Genomic DNA, 15,364 nt, shown 5'->3' with positions numbered 1-15,364 from the left:
GCGCCCCACTGCCTTCAGGCTTGCCAGACAGAGACAACGGATGATCTCTGCAGAGGCTTACAGGATTTAATCCTCTTTGGTGATTCCTTGTGGGTCATGCCATAAAAATATGCCTGAAATAATTGCTGATTTTCAAACTGCCCTGGAGGGCCATGAGCAACTATAGTTCAAAGGAATGAGCCAAGGTCTGTTGAAAATTACTCTGCTTATCAGGTTCTGCACAGCAGGACTGGCTTGTAGTAGATGGATCTTTAATACTGCGTCCAGAAATGTGGAGAACGTACACGATATGAGAATCTGACACTGAGAAGCTCAAGCTCTTGCGCCCTGCTGCAGGTAGTTTGAGTTTCTCTTGATCCCAGTGGGATTGTTTGGGTGCTGGTGCTGTAATTGTTACCCATTTAATTGTCCTAAGGAATCCTGAAAGACATCTTCCCTTAGTAATTTTGCATGGGATGGAGCTGGATCTGAAACCTGGGCTAAACTTTCTTATACGAGTGAACTGCTTAAAGAGGGTATACAAGGGGTGTCAATAACCAGAACAGTGCTGGGATGGGGTGGGGAGGAGGGGATTTGTGTTTGGTATATTGTGTTGTGGTCTAGAAACTTCCTCTATGAGTTCAACTTCCTTTATATTGCCTAGATCTTAGATTTACTAGGGCTGAGGCTAGAGAATAAAATGTACCCCATTAAATTCTCTGGTTTGGTCAGTGCAAACTGCAGAGCTGTAAATGATATATATTCGTTAATTATTAAAAATTCAGACGTGAAATGTGAACTTACATCTTTGCAATTACCTAGTAAGGTACAAGAAAATAAGTTTAATTAAACAAGTGTATTTTGGAAACATAAAATAACAATTCCGGGTAGGTACTAATTTCAGATTGTGTTTGAAATACATTGCAGTAGAAGGACATTTGACTGCTCTACAGTAATCATCAATTTGTGTAAAACAAACCTCAGACCATTCCCTTTGTGCTGTTCTGATCAGCAAGCTAAGCTGTTTTTCCCAAGATGAAGATGTTTCTAGCAGATGTCCAAGCAGAGAAGTATGTTCCAATGTTGTGTGATGTGTGGAGTGTGCACTTGAGATACCAGTTTATGGAATCTGGAAGTGGTAGGAGAGTGCCTTAATTTTAATAGTGTAACTTGATGCTGATTTGTTCTGGGGTGCTGAGAGCTGGTCAGAAGGAGCATTGCCTGACAAAAGAACAATCACTTGCTCTCTACAGAGGACTTGGGATTTCTGTGGCATGATTTGACCAGAGTCAAGACAAAAAAGCTTATTTTGCATGCACTGAGCTCTCTTCTTGAGCTGCAGGGCATGAAGTTGTGGCTCTCAACTTGGGAAGGAGAGAAAAGAGATGTTTAAATAATCAAGTCACCAATTCTGGGTATATTTGTGAAGTCTCACAAATTGTAAGGCTTGTAAAAAAACCCAATCAAATCAAGCCTTGTAGTGCTATACAGCAAATTCTTATGTGCACAGTTCTGGACAGGCTTTCCTGCTCCAACAGAAAAGCTTAGAAATCAAGGTTTTATGAAAACTGATTAAAAACAATGATGTGACTGTAGTACAACTTTCTGCAGGAACAATTTCCAATGCTTAATCAGAAAGGTTAATTACAGGTATGCAGTTTCCTTTTTGTTTCTTCTCCATGGTCTCCATTAGTCTTTCCCAGAATTGCACAGGTTAGTGGATCCTGTGCTGGCAAAGCCCTCAGCATCCCACTGTGGTGACTGAGAGGGTGGCACTGGTGGGACTGGTCCTCAGCTGTGTCAGACCACCAGTGTGTGCAGGAGAAATTCAAGCCAGTCCATAAGCTTAACAGTATTCCCCTGCTTTAAATGGCAAAAAGTTTTCACATTTCCTAACTTCAGTAAGTTTCAAGAAAACAAACATTTGACTGTCAAAAAAAGTGCTTTTTAATTTTTATAGAGCAGGCAATTTTTAATAGAGAAGTTGTTCCAAATGTCAGACACTGGCTCTGTTGTTCCAAGTATCAGACACTGGCTCTCTACTTGCAAGTCAGGATTTCTGTGCAGTGGCTTGGCATGTAATATATGATATTGTTGCATCGGCGAGGGAAAACTCGGAGCTCTCAATATGACAGAACAGCAAGCTTCATTTATTCATCAGAGCATCAGACCTTTATACAGTAAAATAATAAGCTAATGCATATTCTGTAATTTAGCAATCTACTGGTTATTCTGTACATGTCAGCTCCACCTTGTTTTTACATTCTTTAACAATTAGACTCCTTTTTCTCATGCTATTTTTTAACCACCGTATCTGTGAACAAGGACACAGCGGCCTTGCTACATCCAAAGCTTCAGATTAGCTGAGTTCGGTACTTTCCAAGCTTCCGCCACCTGGGCTATGTCTATGTGACTCTGGTCATGTAACTATTCCTCAACATGACATTAACTCCATCTAACCTAGATGCCATCTTTTCAAAGTGTGCAATAATTGTATTCAGCAGAAACTGAGCAAGGATGTCTGCAACTGGAGCTGTAGAAAATAGTATACATCATTTATCATCTTGGTCTCCAAACAAGAAGCAGAAAAGTTCTCAAGAATCTTTAAAAGAATATTTTCAAACTAAAATTCCTTTCATATGATCTTAGAGTGCTGCTTTTTTTCTTCAACATAAGTGTCAACATGTGGAACTCCAAGCTGTATGAAAATAGCTGCATATGACCAGCAGCTGAGGAGCTTGATAGTTTCTTAGGCAACTTAAGAACTATTTCTTTTGTTAAAACTATTTCTTTGGAATATTTGCCTGTCATAAAGATTGTACAACACCTTTGCAGTTCAAGACAGAAGACAATTTTTTTCCACAATTTGGTGTATTTTAGCTCTGGACATTGTTACATTAATTTGCAAATACATTATATTGTCAGTCTATTGTCAATGAAGAAACAGTTCTCTTGGCCTGAAAAAAAGTATGTTTTTGGGATTTTTGTTTATGGGACATAAAGTTGAAATAGTATGGGTTTTTTTCTTTATGCAAAGAGAAAGTTTTATAAGGGTATTTGTTAATGTCCTGTAATTAGGAATTTGATCAGGACATATTTTTTGGAAACTTTGTATGCACACGCACAGCTGTTCCTAAATATAGAACAAATGGGAGTTTAAAAGCTCTGGGCTTATATGTTTGATCCACTATTAGTCTTATTATTAGTCTATATTGACTATAGACTATTAGTCTGTACTATTTAGCATGTATTGCTTGAGAAGCAATTACATGGTTCATCCCTTTCTGTCCATGACTACTCTGCATGGCAAATGAACAAGTTCTGACATTTTAAAATTTGAGGTGCATTTTTTCCCATCTTTGCATGTAAACATCTGATATGCAAAAGACACTTAGAAAAAGGTTATGTGCATAATGCTAGACTAAAGAGCAAAATAGCTAATAGGTTGTTAAGTGGTAATTTTTCAGATAAGGTTCTAAAACCAGTGATTTTGTGTACCCCTTAGATATGAGTGCCATAGGCTCTTAAACTGTCTCAACTAAAAGATCCGTATTTCGATAGTGTTCATATTTGCTTAATTTCTTTGTGTACTTTCCATCACTTTGTTTGCTTTTTCAAGAGGCAGAAGATGAATCTGCCAGCTATATCCCTCTAATTATGTGTTATTTCAAATGTAGATTTAATAATCTAGCTTTAGTAAATGTCTTTTTAACCATTTAACACTTTTCTATGGCTTTAAACCATATTTCAGTTACAAAATCAAGTTGTTATTTTTCAGTAAAAAATAAATGGAATGCACATCCTGCCTTGTAAGTAAGGAGATAGGGTAGGGAAAGAAATGTCCAGAGCAATAAAATCTGTTCCTCATTAAGACCATTATCGGCCTTAATGTAATCATGTTCAAGTCCAAGCATCCCTCAATCAATGCAGTCTGGACAGATAACAGAACAACTCTCCAGAAAGTACAGATAACACCAGTGTCAGTAGTCTGACTTGGACAGAGGCTTAAATATGCATCCAGAAAGCAATGAAACCAAGAGATAAGAGAGAGCTCTGAACCATGTCTCTGGTGACACAAGTCATATACTTCAAGTAGTAATTTTTTGATAGTTGAGTGTACTTTTTTCATCAATAAAGGCAGTATGACCAGAATGAAAAATACTTGCTGCAAGGGCAAAGCTGAAATCTCTTTTGGAGAGCGGTAGTGGAGAGACCTTTAGGTGTTTCTCAGTAGCCTTGTTTAAAAGCCAACATTTTGAACACTCCAGCAAAAGAAAAGTCAATGTTGTTTTTTTTCCCCTTTTCTTTTCCTCCTTCCTCCAGCTTTTCATATTTATTAATGTGGTTTTCTCAGAGACCCAGGCTTCTGGCCAGCTAGTTTGTTGTCTGTTCTGAAGGAGTTCTCTTAACAACACTGGGGAATCAGGAGGCTAGGATTTAAATGCTTTTGTATTTTAAGGTGTATAAATGAAAGAAGGCCCAGGAATGTTGAGTATTATGAATGGTGGTGTGACCAACAAATGGCTCCTAACTTTGGGACTGCCCATATGACTTACACCCCCCGATTATGTGACCCATGAGGAGAATGGAGGAGCTTGACTAGTGTATGAGTGGCAGGAGATTCTGCAGTGTTTGGGCTTAGGTGTTCATTTGTTTTATTTTTGTTTGGTTTTTTGCGGTCGCTCGTGGAGGCGAGCCCGGCAAAGCTCCACAGCAGAGCAGGGAGCAGAAGGGTGAGCGAGCCGGCAGCAGGGTTGGGCCAACAGGCACAGCCTGTGCACAAGGCAAGGCAACCTGCTGGCTACCTGGGTCCTCCCGGCGTCTGAGGCACGGGAAGGCGACCCAGATGAAGCGAGTCAAAACCAGTTAAATGAATGTCACATCTGGTAGCTATTTTTCCCCCCGATGCTCGGGGGGGAACTGGCGGCAGGCTCCCTTTTGGCTCTCTCCCCCCCTGCGGCAAACAGATGGTAAGTGCCTGCTTTGATTTGTGTCCGCACTCAGGGGGCCACTGCGCTCTGCTCTTAGTTTTTTGCTGGAGCGGCTCCTCCACTGGGATGGCCGGACTGCTTATCCCTCCGGAATTGATAAAATTCCTTCCGAAGAGGGCAGTCCGGCATCCAGTGCCCTTCCTGGAGACATAGGTGACAATGATTTGGCCTCGCTGCTCGCGGAGTCCCTGGGGGCTGACGTTGAGCAGCAGCAGCGTCGGGCCCATCTGGATGATATTCATACACTTCTGACCCGTCGAGGACTGCGACACGCTTGGCAGGTGCAGTTGGTCTCCCGCCACTTGCTTGCCGCAACGCCGGCACCTTTCGAGCACAGACAACTAGCATGTCTTCCAGCGTGGGCGGAGGCTGGAGAGGAAGGCTAAGGATCGCGGCCTTGCAGGCGGGGTTGGCATTTGCCGAGGCAATGGCCCGCACCATCTCCTTCCTCGTTTCCTCCGCCACTTCCTCGAATTTGGCGGCTGCCTTCAATCTTAGAACAAAGTCATCGAACCCCTCGTCCTGTCCCTGAAAGAGAGAAAAGACTGGGACGGGGGGCACCCCTGCAACTATTCTGTGGAACTCTTGCGCTGCTGCTTGAACTGACCGTTCAAGCGCCTCCGATGGTATGAGCTCAGCAGCTTGTTGTCCCTTTTCCCAATCCCCCAGGCCACACAGATGTTCAACAGTGAGGGGGTTCCCGTTCCCATCCCTAGCGATATTGGGCTGTGCCAATATCGCAGGGAGCAGGTCAGTGACCGCCTGCCTCCATCCCACCTCCCATCGGGAATACTGAGACTCATTGAGGAGACACTGGAAAATCTGCTTTACATCACATGGGACAATCTCAGATTCCTTCAAGGAGGCGTTCAGGAGGCCTTTGAAGAACTCGCTGCAAGACCCAAACTCCTTTTGGGCCTTGCAGAGTTCGCGGATCACCGACCAGGGAACGGGCGTCCAGCGTACGTCCCACTGTCCCCCCCGCCGCCGGTGAAAAGTCGCACTGGGATCCGAGTTTCCCATGCTCCCCCCCTCTGCCCCCGGTTCCGAAAACAAAGATGGCGGACCGTGGGAAACGGAAGAGGGGTCGTGGGAACCGGAAACCGGTGGGAGGGGCGGGGAGGTGACGCTGAATGGGGGTGTGACCTGGAGGGAAGGCGTGGGAAGGGGCGGAGCAGTGGGCAGGGACAAAGGGGGAGGAGCCGTGGGCATGGTGGTATAACTGGGAGGAGCGTCTTGAAGAAAGAAGGTGGGATCGGGGGAAAGGAAGGGGTTGGGCGAAGGGAGGAAGGGGTTGGGTAGTGGGGGGGCAAAAGGATTCTGGGAAGGGGAAAGGGGTTCCTGCCACAGCGCCTCGTGGTCTCCGCCATCTTGTGCCCCATGGGGGCCATCTTGAGCAGGGACCTTGAAGCGAACCTTAGAACTTAACTTTGGGGATTTTAGAACTTGGAATCGGGGGTTCGGGGTAGGAGAGGGAAGGGGAGAGACAGACCGCGATCCGGCCGTTAATCGACGGCTGTCGGGGGAACGGGAACCCTGAGGGGGGCCCGAGAGCGGTGGTTGCTCCGGCCAGCTGTGGGACGGGGCTGCCCTCCTCAGGATCCCCGGCTTTTTCGGGACAGAGGGTGAGGGTTGAGGGGTAGGGAGACAAGAAGGGGTAGAACCGGGAACAACATCAGAACTCTGAACATTTGAACACAAACCAGACAACTTTCGCCGGGCAACTTGAGCACCGGCTGTCAGGGGGCGTCCTCCCAGCTCTCTATTTCTTTTGATCTTTAGCGCAGCGATGAGCTGCGTCACCCAATGAAGGTGGCGAGCTAATTTCAATCTTTTGGTAATATCGATCTCTTCGGACCGAGCCAAATCCAACAATTTTCTTAGGACCTCTTCCCAAAACTGTAGGTTCCTACAATGGTCCGGAGAGAAATCTCTAAACTGGGAGCAGACCCACCTTATCAAACTCTTGATCTCCCGCTCCTTGAGCGGAAGATCTGCCCCAACCAAAAACACATAACAAAGGTGAACAGACTCAAGCTGTGCCGCTGAAAGCCTTGCACCCATGCTTTCTGTTGTTAAAGTGCGGCACAAACTTCACCCGCGCCCAGAAAACGAAACCAGGAGGAGGAGCGAAACAACAAACGAAAGCACGGAGGGGAAAGCCGCGATCCCGCCGGCGCCACCCGGAGAACCGCGACAACTTAACAGGAGTGCAAACGAGCAGCTCCCTGCTGCCACCAGAGAACTACTCAACACAAAACCCAACGACTCGGCAAAAACGAAAGAGGGACTCCCGGTCAGCACCCCGATCGCCTCACGGATGGACCGCCTCCCCCCTGACACCAGTCCGGGCAAGGGGCACCCCGACGAAACGCGACGCCGGGGGGGTCCGTAAAAACGGGGGTATGAAGAACTCACCGACCCCAACCGGGAGGGGAGAAGAGGGTCTGGACGCAGGTCTCTGCTGCAGGCAGCTCCTCGGGGCGACGAGGGGTCTCAGCTGCCTGGATCCCCAAGGAGCGTCCCTTGAGTGCCCCAAGGTCCGCTCGACGAGCGCTCCCCGCTTGCCACGGTATGCGCTCTGCGAGGGGTGCTGCCGCGCCCACTGAAGACTTCGCAGGTCTTCGCGCCGTGGGGCGGACTCTCGGCGTCGACGCAAGGTAATCCAATTCCGCCTCACGTTGGGCGCCAGCAGCTGCGGTCGCTCGTGGAGGCGAGCCCGGCAAAGCTCCACAGCAGAGCAGGGAGCAGAAGGGTGAGCGAGCCGGCAGCAGGGTTGGGCCAACAGGCACAGCCTGTGCACAAGGCAAGGCAACCTGCTGGCTACCTGGGTCCTCCCGGCGTCTGAGGCACGGGAAGGCGACCCAGATGAAGCAAGCTCGAGCACGGCAAGCACGACGAGGGCAGCAGAGATGATGGAAACGCGTGAGCCAGGAAGACTTCTGTAGCGGGGTTGGGTTTATTGGGAAGGAACTGGGACGTGACAGGGAAGGAGGGTACAGAAGACTGCCCAAATCCCCACCCCTCGGTCGGGGCAGTTATACAAAGCCTGAGGGGAGGGACAACCCATACAAGACCAATCATAATGCAGAACATAACAAGAAAGGCAACCTGCTGGCAAATAGAAATACAACAGAGGAGTGGCTCCCCACCTAGCCCAATCACCCTTCATCCCCAAGAGAACTTTCCAGACCTGGGGAGTGGGGAGAGGGTGATGGACAGGGGGGTTGCCGGGGAAACATAGGAGGGGATATCATGACTGACATAAAATTTTTAACAGAAGAGAGGAGGTTGTCATGGAAATGTATGAGTGGCAGCTAACTGCCTGAGGTAACAGGGGAAGGAGCCCGGGAAATCCCCCTGAAAGTCCCTCCGGAAGCGCCATCTTAAACACAACTTAAACTTATAAAATTGAACCACAAAACTGTAAAACAACACACCACAAAACTGTAAAACAATGCACCACAACAATTTTTTAAGTCAGAAATTGGGCCAATTGCACTCAAGGGAGCAAGAAGGGTTCTGTAAGTGCAGGGGATCTCGTTCATGTGCAGCTCTGAGGGTAATGGCTCGCAAGGGGAACCTTTAAAGGATTGAACAGATCCATGAGAAAACTGCAGGTGTTCAGGAAAGGATCTCGTTAAAACTGCCCCAAAATTAAAAAGTTTAATTGGAAGAAATAGAACTAAATGATGCAGGAGAGGGGTTAAAATGGGAGAGTCTCTTCTAATTAGCAGAACCACCAACTGTTGATTTGGGATTCCTTCCTGCCAACTCTCTCAAAGGGAGCATGGGACACCTGTCCTTGTGCTGCTCCTGTCGGATGTGCTCTTAAAAGCCCTGAAGCCCTTATTCCTACTTCTTGTGGTGGAGTTTGGAGAATTTAAATAATGCATGTGAGATTAATGTTGTTAAAACAGGTGTTGCCTTGTGTGCCCAGCTCTCTTAACACTAGTCCTACGAATTTCTATCCTGTGGAATAGGACTAGTGCCTAGGCCTGCATTTCTAATTGAGTCAAGGAGTTGAGCTAGGAATGTAGCTAAGATAGCAAATACTATATGTATTTTAATTAAGAGCTTAAATGAATTAAAGTGTTAAGTTAGAAATATAGTTAGCAAAGATCATATAACGTGATTAGAGCTTAACAAGGAAATGAATTGATACCAAGTAGGGATAACTGAAACAAGGTTGGGAATGACAGGTGCTATATGAAGTATTGTAAGAATGCAGGAACCATAAATAGCACAGACTTCTAAGAATGAAAGGAGGTTTGGACTGTGACCAGCAGGCCAAGAAGCCCTGCCAACTTGACATGGTTGAAGAGAGTTTACCATGAGGAAGGTGTGTTGAGAGCTAATGTTTACGTAATAGGTGCTGTAGAAACCATCCTGGAAACCATCTGAATATGTAAAACCTTTTTGGATAAATAGAGAGCAGGAGATTGTAACTTTTTTACACGTTTTTGGGAGGTTACTCTCCATGTGTCCAGCACTGTAATAAATACACTCTCTTTTCAACTCTTACTAGTTGAAGAGTTGTCTGTCCATGCTTCATAATCATAGTAATGAGACTGGTCACATACAAAATCCTGCAGGGTTACAAGCAAAACTCTGGATATTCTGCATCTGAAATGGTGGTGAGACTGCCTTCTGCAGTTATTTATTCTTGGTTTTCCCTGCCTCATCAAGGCAGAAAATGGCTATAGAGCAGTTAGTACTTCAGCTTTTCCTTTTCTTCTTGTTATCCCTTGTTACATCTCTAGGTCAGTGGGATTGGTTGTTGTACAGGATATGGGTGTTCTCTGTGATCCCCATTACAGTTTGTGCTCCTACAGCATTCTAGAGGAGTAACATTTTGAAGCATAATTCTTAGTTAGAATAAAAGAAGATTTTTAATTTCTTGAACAGAACGAACAGTTTCTTCCACATCCCAATAGACCCAAGGCAATGAATGAATGAATGCTTTCCCCCTTTACAGATGGAAAATATCGAAGCTCCTGTGCAATAAATATATTTACCATTTGTACAAGACTTGTCTCTTGTCCTAACACCAGTGGTGAAAAAAATAAAAATAACTTTTTGACTGACTTATTTTATTCTGTATCTTGATAGTAATTCTACTGGAATGAAGATTTTGTATGAGAATGTGGCAAGAGAGGTCTGTCATTTCCCTCTACTGAGTTTTTCTGTCTTTTCTCTGAATCAGGTTCCCTCCCCCAAAGAAATTACTAATGTAATCCCTGACAACACTATTTGTTTCTCTCCTTTAAACTAGAGAAAGCATTGAGCAGGACCAAGGCAATAGCTGTGGAAGAAAGATACTTAGCTGCACCCCCTGATAATTGAATGATCTCTCAGTGTTGTTTTTGCTGTGCAGGTTTAATGCCCACCTTGTGAGAAATCATTCCTGCCTGGTTCTTCCTTGAGCTTTTACTCAAGTAGGATTGCCACTGGAGGGCTTGGTCCTTTGGATCCTTTTGCTTTTCTGTGCCTGACATGATTTGTTGAGGGTAGGAAAGAAACTGGCTTCACAAAGTAGGACTGCACTGTGAATTTCAAGAGCTTATCTTCTGGCATTTTCTGGCTGCAAAAGGATGATAAAAACATTGCCTCAAGAATTCTTCACCACTGACTCCTGTGGGGGTCTTCTGGAAGAAGTTCAGGCTTTTCAGCCTTCTTTCCTTGAGGAAAGAGGGTTGACTTGGCTAAATTTAAAGGTACAGTACCACTAAGTGAGCAAGGGCAGAGATTAATGTGGGCTTTTTCTTATTACCTTTTCCAGCTGCTGTTAACCAGAGGCATGTAGGTAGTACATTGTATTTTATGAATTTACTGAAGTGCAGAGGGTTGATGTTTAATTAAGCCTTTGTGATTATAGGCACTGCCCTCAAGCACAAACAAAGCTGCAGCTGTTTGGGATGATGTGGGTTGTGTGATCTCTGCTGCACAGACCATACTTGCTGCCAGGGGAGAATGAAGGGGAGAAAATAAATCACTGCCAGAGCATGATGCACCTTGCATGGACCTGGAGAGGAAAGCAGTTCACTTCCACAGCTCTCATTCTAGTGCTTTTTAACATCCAGGTTTGGAAGAAAGCACACAGGAAGTTGAGATGTAGCCACTGAACCAAGCTATTGGGTTTTTTTGCTTTTTTGGATGTCAGTTTTAATCTTTATCTTCTTTGTCTTCTTCTTCTGTTGTAATTGCTTTTTCATGTAGTATGCTAAGTTATTTAGGAAGCAGCCTACTTGTTTGATGCATCCCAGAAAAGCATTTAATTGTGATTAAGCCCTCACTTTAGAGGGTGATCAGTGTGAGCATGGATTGGATAGCCTAACATGTCAAAGGATTTTGAGAGTTTAGGATGAGAGGAAGTAAGTTGGAACAGACCAAGGGCATCTTGTAACAGAGAGGAGACTGGACAAAGGAATTTCAAGTACCAACTCAGTAGAAATATTAAAGAAACATTATAGCAAATGGAATTTGTTAAGTTGATAAAGAAAGTAGGATTAATGGGGTAAGCTGAAATAGCTATCATAGTGATGCCAGTATGAAGGCACTGATTTATTTCCATAAATCTCTTTATAAGCTGTAATTCTTGTCTTTACTTAAAATAAATATTTTCTGTTACTACATAAAGATAAGATGTACTTGACAAGTTGGTAAAGAAAATGGTCTTGATGAAGTTCTCCAACTTCTCTTTCTATCTACAAAATTGAAAAGGCAATACTATTACTAGTAAAAATAAATCTGTTAGGTTAGTTGGAGCAAGGCTGGGGGTTCGATTCTTGGTTAGTGTGTATGGCTAAGAACTGGGACTTTGGTGTTTCTGTGGTTTTATTTACTTCACTGTAAGATTGGTATACTTGCTTAGTTTCTCTGTGCCTTTGTTTACCCTTTACTTAATGAAGGGAAGATTCATGCTTTAAAAAAATACAAAAGAAAACAAAACCAAACAACAAAAAAAATTATGGAATTCAGGAGTGTTTTAACTTTTGATGGTTTTGTGCCACAAAGGTCTGTTTTAGCTTAAAGGTATACTTTCAAACTGTTTTCTCTTAGGAAAATTGCTTTAATACCTTTAAAGGTTCTTAAAACCATAACATTAGAAATTCAAGGACTTATGATCTCTCAGGATTGCCTACTTTCCTTTTAAGTATCCAAGGAAGCAGTTTTAGATTTATGTGCATTAGTTAAAAAATAGTGCTCCGGAGATCAGCATTATCTTAGTGCTTTATCACAGAGGTAGTGTTTACTCTGTGAAAGTCACTTCTACCTCTTTTTTCCCTGTGTTATATGGGATCATTTGTCTTTGGGGTCATGCTGTCCTCAAACCTTCTGCCCTAGTGAGAGACACTCTAATATTCCACGGACAGAAAATGGAAAGACTGATGCAGGTAATGTCATGAGTAAGGTTTGGCTCCCACTTCCCATAAACATTCAACCAGTTGAGACAGTAACTTAATGTCAGAGACTTCTATGGAGATCTGCTCAGGTGTGCTTGATTGAATTTCACTCAGGTTTGAAATAACAGCAGCTGAACACAGATTGACTGAGGACTTAGCAATGTGAAAGCATCTGGAAATGGCAAGACAGACTAGGAGTCAGATCAAGACCTGAACTGATCAAAAAATACCCTTTCACATTCTCAACTCTCTGTCTTGCCCAGAGTTTTGGTTCTAGTGAAGAGATCATCAAAACATATGGCAATACTTTTTCAAAGTGTTTATTGGCTTTGGTGCTTTCCAATTATTTCTTTTCTTTTAAAACAATGGGCGTTCCCCCGTATATGTGCAAAGAAAATTGTCTTCTCTTCTTTGCTTATTTGGCAAGATACTGAGGAACTGTGAAGATGGCATTTCTGAAGACAGCATAACACAATAAATTTTTCCCAAAAATATTATTTTTTTCTAGACGGTAATAGAAAATGAAATTTTGAGAGGTAACTGGGAAAAAAAAACCAAACAAACCAAACATTAAGAGGAAAGTTTATATTTCCTTGCTGATTCCTGACTTTTACAGTCAGAAAGCAAGGGAAAAGAAACATAGTTGGTCAGGGATGACCTAGGAAAATGAATGCAAGGAATAAAGCTTTTGTGTGGGTGTTTTTCCCACATTATCAAAAAAGTGAAGTATGTTTTGGAAATCTCCTATGAAGAAGCACCTGGCAAACGCTTTAAAATAAACAAAGCAAAATTTATTTCCACATGCTCCTACAGCTTAGAAAACAACTGAGAATATGCTAAGTCTGTAATTGTTTGTGTCTGAATAGGAAAGCCTCTGTCATTTTAGTAGGGCTTCTTTTAATTTTATATATTACTGCACTCAGATCATGTCTTTTATTATAGTAAAGCATTTAAACATGACTGGTAACTATGCTTTAGCAGTAAACCTCCTCATAACCCAAAAAGTAAGACATTTTTATTGTGGTTTTCATCATTCCTTATTAATACTATAAATGGGGACTATAAATTTCTTTCTTCTACAATATATGTAATAAAATACTTAATGGATTGTGAATGACATGTTATAAAACTTGGCATTAAGTACTGCAATTTATATTTAAATGCATCTCAGGCATAAATAAATGCTCTACAAATAGAAAAGTATCTGAATTCAGAATACATATAGCCACTCATTTAGGTGTAGCATTTTGGATGTTGAAATCATTAGACAGTAATTTATTTCTGCAGAAACAGGCATTTGCTGTATTTTGAAGGGAGATCCTGAACTGCCCTGAGTAAACACTTATAAGTAGAGAAGGATTTTACAAAAACTAGAGTACTGTATGTATTCCTAGTGGAATTTTGGTATAAACCTGGTATATTCCTAGTGGAATTTTGGTATAAACCTATAAACAGAGTCCATAATTTCAAAAGCACTGAACTGGCATAGCTGCTGCAAGCTAAACAATAATCATGGGGAACTTCTAGAAGAAACCAGACGAATCAGAGCAAGAGCGAACAGTTTCACAAACCTTAGTGAGGGCTAGGGACCAGTATGTTAAACTGCTCTTTCAGCCATGAAGGGAGAGCTGAAGGATCTTCAGGACAAGCATGGATGAAAGTGGCCTTATGCTTTGTTTGCTAAATGCAGAGGAATGAAACAGGACTTGGAAAAAGGCCACTTCGTGAGTCCATTCCAGATCACTCCCATCAGGATTTTCAATAAGTATTTGCATGGGTACAGATCCAAGCACTTACTGTAAGGGAGATTAGCAGCCATACCTGTAAGACCACCCATGCAGAATATCAGCAGCACAGCTCAGACATGAACAAACCAAATCATTTACTTGCCCTCCTGCCCTCACTCTCTGCTGCATCCCCATGCCAGCTATGGGCTGGGGCTGTGTCCTACTGCCTCTTCTGCAAAAGCTAAACAGCAGTGCTTGTAAATCGGTGTTAGTTTGAAGCAACAATCAGAAACTAAATGGGCTCCTCTACTGCTCTACTGACTATTTCTGTACCACTGAGATATACCATCCTGCAGAGTGTGGGCACAGTATGCAGAGATAGTGTGTGAGCTCTTGGGCATCTGGAAGATCTGTTTTGTGAGACAGGAGGTTTCCTCCTGTCTTGGTTTGAAAAGACAGGTGTCTGCTAAGGAATGCAGGAGCCTCCCTTGAAATAGAGAACGTAAAACCCCTCCCTCCAAATTATTATAATTTTGAAATTAAGGCCCTCTCAGGCAAAGATACAGGAATAACAGCTCTTTGTTAGGTTGCTCATGAGGCGGTTGAGGGGCAAGGAGACAAAGGCAACTCACCTCCAGATGATCGTGTGGCAACAGAGGAGTTTATTCTGTAGGCTACCCCTTATAAAGACTTTTGAAAGACCCCATCTGGATATTCTCATTGGTCTGAACTCCATGCCCCCTCGGGATCTGGCCAGTGAAATGCTGGCATCTTTATACGAGATCTGATTGGGAGATGGCCCTGTCAGTCAATCCTGGGGCTTGATAGCTAGCTATCTGATGACAGCTCTTTAATAGGAGAATTAAGAATACATAAGCAATAGTACAAAAAAACAACTGACAGTGTCAGAATATGACCTGACACCCTGTGGGTCATGGTGTTGCTAGCATTCTGATTAAATGGTGGCTGCAGTCCTCCTGCAGTGACTGGTGTGGTTCTATTGAAGCAGTAATCCTGTAGAAGGGTGTAGTTTTCCTCTGAAAGTCCAGTGGTGGTGTAGATGGGTCTGGTCTTCCTCTGGGAATCCAGTGGGAAAAGGCTGCCTGTGGTGTTCCAAATCGCTGATTATATGCAGTTAGGAATGCTTGGCTCCTCCCCCTGGGCGGAGCTTCTCACAATGGAATGATGTAATTTTTCAGCCATGCAGGAACACTCACTGGTCCATTAACGGAAGATATTTCCTGGAGGGAGGATTGGTTGT

Source organism: Camarhynchus parvulus, chromosome 6 (assembly GCF_901933205.1).
Source record: "Camarhynchus parvulus chromosome 6, STF_HiC, whole genome shotgun sequence".
Lineage (NCBI taxonomy): Eukaryota > Metazoa > Chordata > Aves > Passeriformes > Thraupidae > Camarhynchus > Camarhynchus parvulus.
Note: the sequence above shows the minus strand (reverse complement) of the source record.